General features: G+C 48.9%; 4 non-coding genes across 4 annotated transcripts; all 4 read right to left on the reverse strand.

Moving 5' to 3' along the window:
- Positions 1-1,266: 1,266 nt before the first annotated feature.
- Positions 1,267-1,429, reverse strand: LOC126126982 (U1 spliceosomal RNA). The gene has a single exon (XR_007526951.1). It is a non-coding gene; the product is annotated as a U1 spliceosomal RNA (small nuclear RNA).
- Positions 1,430-3,573: 2,144 nt separating this feature from the next.
- LOC126126983 (U1 spliceosomal RNA) lies at positions 3,574-3,736 on the reverse strand. The gene has a single exon (XR_007526952.1). It is a non-coding gene; the product is annotated as a U1 spliceosomal RNA (small nuclear RNA).
- Positions 3,737-5,879: 2,143 nt separating this feature from the next.
- On the reverse strand, positions 5,880-6,042 carry LOC126126985 (U1 spliceosomal RNA). The gene has a single exon (XR_007526953.1). It is a non-coding gene; the product is annotated as a U1 spliceosomal RNA (small nuclear RNA).
- Positions 6,043-8,186: 2,144 nt separating this feature from the next.
- On the reverse strand, positions 8,187-8,349 carry LOC126126986 (U1 spliceosomal RNA). Its single transcript, XR_007526954.1, has one exon. It is a non-coding gene; the product is annotated as a U1 spliceosomal RNA (small nuclear RNA).
- Positions 8,350-8,534: the final 185 nt, after the last annotated feature.

The raw sequence follows: 8,534 nt of genomic DNA on the forward strand, positions 1-8,534 counted from the left end.
GTGAAAACAATGCCATTGCCACCTAATGGCAACACAGCTTGCTGCAGATTAATTTTGCGGCATTTCATAAATGATTAATATCTTATGACTATGGTGACGCTATGAGTAGTTTTATATGTGCAAACATTTGAAACTGCTGCGGGCATTACATTTACCTCTCTCTGTCTCTTTGCTTGGACATGGAGTAAGTAAGGATAAATTAAATTGCTTGTTTTTGAAGTAGTGACAGTTTTGAAGTGTAAAGAAATGATATTAAACAATAAAGTGTGTGTGTTTTTTTTTTTTTTTCCGAATGTAGTGATTCAACAACGAATTTATTTAATCCTACCTACCTCTGCAATTAGTGTACGTGAGAATTTCATTGGAATTGTTGCAATCGAAACCGAGCTTAATAATTTCTTGCGGCAGTTTTCAGTCCTCCTCGTGCTTTAATTGCTCATTTCCAAGCGTTATTTTAGGTTGCCTGCAAAGTTGTCAGATGAAACACAACCACTGCGACGAAAGGCCATTCCTTAGAGCAGGTAGACGCCAACTGCGGCGGGAAACTGTCGTGGCCAGGAAGATATTCACTGTGTGTGGAAGTTGAGTGAGGATCCGAAGCTGACTTGCCGGCACACGTTGCAGCATTCACTCGCCAACGGCAACGGGGTAAGAGAAGGGTACAAATACGCCGGTTCTCGTCCGATCACCGAGGTTGGGCTTGGATGGGTGGCCGTCTGGGAGCACAGGGCGCTGTTGGCTAGAATCTATATGTTTCTCGTTTTCGGTGCAGCTCGTCATGTTATTTCCTTCGATTCACGTCCCCACAAGCTCCTCAAGTGCCGCAAGTCTGCAAGTCTCGAGACGCTACGCTAGACGCTTGCTTCCGGCCCCTCATGTACCATGCCACAGGCGCCAAAGCGTTCGGCTGGCCGATGGCCCCTGTACGCCCGCTCGCGCCACAGCAGTTACTGTGCTTGCAGGGAATGCCGCGCCGTCGAATAACGTTTGGCGCGCAATCCGTTCATGGACAGAGAATGCTAAAAGGGGCCGTTCGACCGTTAATACGGAAATCATAGCCAAGTTAGATGGCCTGAGCCATCTCGCGGCTGCCGCTGCTATTACGAGCGCGCGTGCCACGCGGTTAAAGAGCAGTGCGCTGGCTCTGGACGCCGTTTCCTAGTGTATTTTGTCACTTCTAGTCGGTTATGAGAAGCTGGCAAATTACTCACGGTCAGTGCTTATCGTCAGACACGAGGAGAAGCTTTGATTGTAATGGAGATTAGCACCGGGACAGCGCGAACGCAGTCCCGACTACCAAAAATTATGCGCCCGAGTTACTCGCATTTGGAGTAATCGCGGGGGTCAGCTCGACCGAAGTGCAATGGACAAGCCTCACCCCGGAGGAACCGCCTTCATGATCACGGTATCCTCTACGCCAGGTAAGTATGCTTCTCCTCGGCCACAGGCGAATATTTGTAATGCGTCGCGCTATCGTAGTGGAACGAGAACTCTTGACGTTGTCGCATTCGGCGAAGAGCATGGTGCCGTGAATGTACTTGCTTCCTTAGAAACGCGCTGTTGGCCGTCGAGTTAGCAGGCAGACAGGCACAATAACGGCCTTCTGCAGAAAGCGATGCATTTTTCGTGCGGAAGACATCGCGACTCGCGGCGCCGGCCGTTGCTGGGGTTAAGTTACTGCACCCTCCGGGAGATGGCGGGCCATGTCGGGGTTACCGCCTTCGAGCCACCCTCTCCGCCTGAAAGTCGCCCTCTTTCTCGGCCGGTGTCAAAAAACGGCAAATGAGATTTGCTGAATGACTGTTTCTTCCAGCCACAGTGCAAGCCACAAAATCAATTATTGCTCTTACCTTTGCTCCCTCCGTGGGAGCCCTTAGTGCTAGGAAATACGGCAGCATTGTCAATCGCCCTTGTCTGTCGCTGAGCAACCGAAGGACCAGGCTCTGACTATCAGATGTTCTAAGGAAGCTGTATGCACTCGTGGGTGTTGTACACGAGGGACAAACATCACGTCAGCAGGCTCTTAAGGAAAGACAATAATGAGCAAAAACTGCAACTTACCCCATTGGACGCTGATGGAACAGAAGACACTTGAAGGTAAGGTAACACTTCTTCTTTCTGTTCATCTCGAGCACGATCTGGAAAGCTCGAACGAAATTTGTGTTCTCTTTAATTCAGAATGTGGAGATATTTCCTTCACGCATATGAAAGTGTATGAGAAAAATAATGCTTCATTATTTAAGCTAGATGGAAAAGTTTAGGGGAAGTAATTAATTCGTTTAGGCTGCACCACTACTAGGTAGCACTGTGAAAACAATGCCATTGCCACCTAATGGCAACACAGCTTGCTGCAGATTAATTTTGCGGCATTTCATAAATGATTAATATCTTATGACTATGGTGACGCTATGAGTAGTTTTATATGTGCAAACATTTGAAACTGCTGCGGGCATTACATTTACCTCTCTCTGTCTCTTTGCTTGGACATGGAGTAAGTAAGGATAAATTAAATTGCTTGTTTTTGAAGTAGTGACAGTTTTGAAGTGTAAAGAAATGATATTAAACAATAAAGTGTGTGTGTTTTTTTTTTTTTTTCCGAATGTAGTGATTCAACAACGAATTTATTTAATCCTACCTACCTCTGCAATTAGTGTACGTGAGAATTTCATTGGAATTGTTGCAATCGAAACCGAGCTTAATAATTTCTTGCGGCAGTTTTCAGTCCTCCTCGTGCTTTAATTGCTCATTTCCAAGCGTTATTTTAGGTTGCCTGCAAAGTTGTCAGATGAAACACAACCACTGCGACGAAAGGCCATTCCTTAGAGCAGGTAGACGCCAACTGCGGCGGGAAACTGTCGTGGCCAGGAAGATATTCACTGTGTGTGGAAGTTGAGTGAGGATCCGAAGCTGACTTGCCGGCACACGTTGCAGCATTCACTCGCCAACGGCAACGGGGTAAGAGAAGGGTACAAATACGCCGGTTCTCGTCCGATCACCGAGGTTGGGCTTGGATGGGTGGCCGTCTGGGAGCACAGGGCGCTGTTGGCTAGAATCTATATGTTTCTCGTTTTCGGTGCAGCTCGTCATGTTATTTCCTTCGATTCACGTCCCCACAAGCTCCTCAAGTGCCGCAAGTCTGCAAGTCTCGAGACGCTACGCTAGACGCTTGCTTCCGGCCCCTCATGTACCATGCCACAGGCGCCAAAGCGTTCGGCTGGCCGATGGCCCCTGTACGCCCGCTCGCGCCACAGCAGTTACTGTGCTTGCAGGGAATGCCGCGCCGTCGAATAACGTTTGGCGCGCAATCCGTTCATGGACAGAGAATGCTAAAAGGGGCCGTTCGACCGTTAATACGGAAATCATAGCCAAGTTAGATGGCCTGAGCCATCTCGCGGCTGCCGCTGCTATTACGAGCGCGCGTGCCACGCGGTTAAAGAGCAGTGCGCTGGCTCTGGACGCCGTTTCCTAGTGTATTTTGTCACTTCTAGTCGGTTATGAGAAGCTGGCAAATTACTCACGGTCAGTGCTTATCGTCAGACACGAGGAGAAGCTTTGATTGTAATGGAGATTAGCACCGGGACAGCGCGAACGCAGTCCCGACTACCAAAAATTATGCGCCCGAGTTACTCGCATTTGGAGTAATCGCGGGGGTCAGCTCGACCGAAGTGCAATGGACAAGCCTCACCCCGGAGGAACCGCCTTCATGATCACGGTATCCTCTACGCCAGGTAAGTATGCTTCTCCTCGGCCACAGGCGAATATTTGTAATGCGTCGCGCTATCGTAGTGGAACGAGAACTCTTGACGTTGTCGCATTCGGCGAAGAGCATGGTGCCGTGAATGTACTTGCTTCCTTAGAAACGCGCTGTTGGCCGTCGAGTTAGCAGGCAGACAGGCACAATAACGGCCTTCTGCAGAAAGCGATGCATTTTTCGTGCGGAAGACATCGCGACTCGCGGCGCCGGCCGTTGCTGGGGTTAAGTTACTGCACCCTCCGGGAGATGGCGGGCCATGTCGGGGTTACCGCCTTCGAGCCACCCTCTCCGCCTGAAAGTCGCCCTCTTTCTCGGCCGGTGTCAAAAAACGGCAAATGAGATTTGCTGAATGACTGTTTCTTCCAGCCACAGTGCAAGCCACAAAATCAATTATTGCTCTTACCTTTGCTCCCTCCGTGGGAGCCCTTAGTGCTAGGAAATACGGCAGCATTGTCAATCGCCCTTGTCTGTCGCTGAGCAACCGAAGGACCAGGCTCTGACTATCAGATGTTCTAAGGAAGCTGTATGCACTCGTGGGTGTTGTACACGAGGGACAAACATCACGTCAGCAGGCTCTTAAGGAAAGACAATAATGAGCAAAAACTGCAACTTACCCCATTGGACGCTGATGGAACAGAAGACACTTGAAGGTAAGGTAACACTTCTTCTTTCTGTTCATCTCGAGCACGATCTGGAAAGCTCGAACGAAATTTGTGTTCTCTTTAATTCAGAATGTGGAGATATTTCCTTCACGCATATGAAAGTGTATGAGAAAAATAATGCTTCATTATTTAAGCTAGATGGAAAAGTTTAGGGGAAGTAATTAATTCGTTTAGGCTGCACCACTACTAGGTAGCACTGTGAAAACAATGCCATTGCCACCTAATGGCAACACAGCTTGCTGCAGATTAATTTTGCGGCATTTCATAAATGATTAATATCTTATGACTATGGTGACGCTATGAGTAGTTTTATATGTGCAAACATTTGAAACTGCTGCGGGCATTACATTTACCTCTCTCTGTCTCTTTGCTTGGACATGGAGTAAGTAAGGATAAATTAAATTGCTTGTTTTTGAAGTAGTGACAGTTTTGAAGTGTAAAGAAATGATATTAAACAATAAAGTGTGTGTGTTTTTTTTTTTTTTCCGAATGTAGTGATTCAACAACGAATTTATTTAATCCTACCTACCTCTGCAATTAGTGTACGTGAGAATTTCATTGGAATTGTTGCAATCGAAACCGAGCTTAATAATTTCTTGCGGCAGTTTTCAGTCCTCCTCGTGCTTTAATTGCTCATTTCCAAGCGTTATTTTAGGTTGCCTGCAAAGTTGTCAGATGAAACACAACCACTGCGACGAAAGGCCATTCCTTAGAGCAGGTAGACGCCAACTGCGGCGGGAAACTGTCGTGGCCAGGAAGATATTCACTGTGTGTGGAAGTTGAGTGAGGATCCGAAGCTGACTTGCCGGCACACGTTGCAGCATTCACTCGCCAACGGCAACGGGGTAAGAGAAGGGTACAAATACGCCGGTTCTCGTCCGATCACCGAGGTTGGGCTTGGATGGGTGGCCGTCTGGGAGCACAGGGCGCTGTTGGCTAGAATCTATATGTTTCTCGTTTTCGGTGCAGCTCGTCATGTTATTTCCTTCGATTCACGTCCCCACAAGCTCCTCAAGTGCCGCAAGTCTGCAAGTCTCGAGACGCTACGCTAGACGCTTGCTTCCGGCCCCTCATGTACCATGCCACAGGCGCCAAAGCGTTCGGCTGGCCGATGGCCCCTGTACGCCCGCTCGCGCCACAGCAGTTACTGTGCTTGCAGGGAATGCCGCGCCGTCGAATAACGTTTGGCGCGCAATCCGTTCATGGACAGAGAATGCTAAAAGGGGCCGTTCGACCGTTAATACGGAAATCATAGCCAAGTTAGATGGCCTGAGCCATCTCGCGGCTGCCGCTGCTATTACGAGCGCGCGTGCCACGCGGTTAAAGAGCAGTGCGCTGGCTCTGGACGCCGTTTCCTAGTGTATTTTGTCACTTCTAGTCGGTTATGAGAAGCTGGCAAATTACTCACGGTCAGTGCTTATCGTCAGACACGAGGAGAAGCTTTGATTGTAATGGAGATTAGCACCGGGACAGCGCGAACGCAGTCCCGACTACCAAAAATTATGCGCCCGAGTTACTCGCATTTGGAGTAATCGCGGGGGTCAGCTCGACCGAAGTGCAATGGACAAGCCTCACCCCGGAGGAACCGCCTTCATGATCACGGTATCCTCTACGCCAGGTAAGTATGCTTCTCCTCGGCCACAGGCGAATATTTGTAATGCGTCGCGCTATCGTAGTGGAACGAGAACTCTTGACGTTGTCGCATTCGGCGAAGAGCATGGTGCCGTGAATGTACTTGCTTCCTTAGAAACGCGCTGTTGGCCGTCGAGTTAGCAGGCAGACAGGCACAATAACGGCCTTCTGCAGAAAGCGATGCATTTTTCGTGCGGAAGACATCGCGACTCGCGGCGCCGGCCGTTGCTGGGGTTAAGTTACTGCACCCTCCGGGAGATGGCGGGCCATGTCGGGGTTACCGCCTTCGAGCCACCCTCTCCGCCTGAAAGTCGCCCTCTTTCTCGGCCGGTGTCAAAAAACGGCAAATGAGATTTGCTGAATGACTGTTTCTTCCAGCCACAGTGCAAGCCACAAAATCAATTATTGCTCTTACCTTTGCTCCCTCCGTGGGAGCCCTTAGTGCTAGGAAATACGGCAGCATTGTCAATCGCCCTTGTCTGTCGCTGAGCAACCGAAGGACCAGGCTCTGACTATCAGATGTTCTAAGGAAGCTGTATGCACTCGTGGGTGTTGTACACGAGGGACAAACATCACGTCAGCAGGCTCTTAAGGAAAGACAATAATGAGCAAAAACTGCAACTTACCCCATTGGACGCTGATGGAACAGAAGACACTTGAAGGTAAGGTAACACTTCTTCTTTCTGTTCATCTCGAGCACGATCTGGAAAGCTCGAACGAAATTTGTGTTCTCTTTAATTCAGAATGTGGAGATATTTCCTTCACGCATATGAAAGTGTATGAGAAAAATAATGCTTCATTATTTAAGCTAGATGGAAAAGTTTAGGGGAAGTAATTAATTCGTTTAGGCTGCACCACTACTAGGTAGCACTGTGAAAACAATGCCATTGCCACCTAATGGCAACACAGCTTGCTGCAGATTAATTTTGCGGCATTTCATAAATGATTAATATCTTATGACTATGGTGACGCTATGAGTAGTTTTATATGTGCAAACATTTGAAACTGCTGCGGGCATTACATTTACCTCTCTCTGTCTCTTTGCTTGGACATGGAGTAAGTAAGGATAAATTAAATTGCTTGTTTTTGAAGTAGTGACAGTTTTGAAGTGTAAAGAAATGATATTAAACAATAAAGTGTGTGTGTTTTTTTTTTTTTTTCCGAATGTAGTGATTCAACAACGAATTTATTTAATCCTACCTACCTCTGCAATTAGTGTACGTGAGAATTTCATTGGAATTGTTGCAATCGAAACCGAGCTTAATAATTTCTTGCGGCAGTTTTCAGTCCTCCTCGTGCTTTAATTGCTCATTTCCAAGCGTTATTTTAGGTTGCCTGCAAAGTTGTCAGATGAAACACAACCACTGCGACGAAAGGCCATTCCTTAGAGCAGGTAGACGCCAACTGCGGCGGGAAACTGTCGTGGCCAGGAAGATATTCACTGTGTGTGGAAGTTGAGTGAGGATCCGAAGCTGACTTGCCGGCACACGTTGCAGCATTCACTCGCCAACGGCAACGGGGTAAGAGAAGGGTACAAATACGCCGGTTCTCGTCCGATCACCGAGGTTGGGCTTGGATGGGTGGCCGTCTGGGAGCACAGGGCGCTGTTGGCTAGAATCTATATGTTTCTCGTTTTCGGTGCAGCTCGTCATGTTATTTCCTTCGATTCACGTCCCCACAAGCTCCTCAAGTGCCGCAAGTCTGCAAGTCTCGAGACGCTACGCTAGACGCTTGCTTCCGGCCCCTCATGTACCATGCCACAGGCGCCAAAGCGTTCGGCTGGCCGATGGCCCCTGTACGCCCGCTCGCGCCACAGCAGTTACTGTGCTTGCAGGGAATGCCGCGCCGTCGAATAACGTTTGGCGCGCAATCCGTTCATGGACAGAGAATGCTAAAAGGGGCCGTTCGACCGTTAATACGGAAATCATAGCCAAGTTAGATGGCCTGAGCCATCTCGCGGCTGCCGCTGCTATTACGAGCGCGCGTGCCACGCGGTTAAAGAGCAGTGCGCTGGCTCTGGACGCCGTTTCCTAGTGTATTTTGTCACTTCTAGTCGGTTATGAGAAGCTGGCAAATTACTCACGGTCAGTGCTTATCGTCAGACACGAGGAGAAGCTTTGATTGTAATGGAGATTAGCACCGGGACAGCGCGAACGCAGTCCCGACTACCAAAAATTATGCGCCCGAGTTACTCGCATTTGGAGTAATCGCGGGGGTCAGCTCGACCGAAGTGCAATGGACAAGCCTCACCCCGGAGGAACCGCCTTCATGATCACGGTATCCTCTACGCCAGGTAAGTATGCTTCTCCTCGGCCACAGGCGAATATTTGTAATGCGTCGCGCTATCGTAGTGGAACGAGAACTCTTGACGTTGTCGCATTCGGCGAAGAGCATGGTGCCGTGAATGTACTTGCTTCCTTAGAAACGCGCTGTTGGCCGTCGAGTTAGCAGGCAGACAGGCACAATAACGGCCTTCTGCAGAAAGC

The sequence above is a fragment of the Schistocerca cancellata genome, unplaced genomic scaffold, assembly GCF_023864275.1.
Source record: "Schistocerca cancellata isolate TAMUIC-IGC-003103 unplaced genomic scaffold, iqSchCanc2.1 HiC_scaffold_480, whole genome shotgun sequence".
In the NCBI taxonomy this organism is placed as follows: Eukaryota; Metazoa; Arthropoda; class Insecta; order Orthoptera; family Acrididae; genus Schistocerca; species Schistocerca cancellata.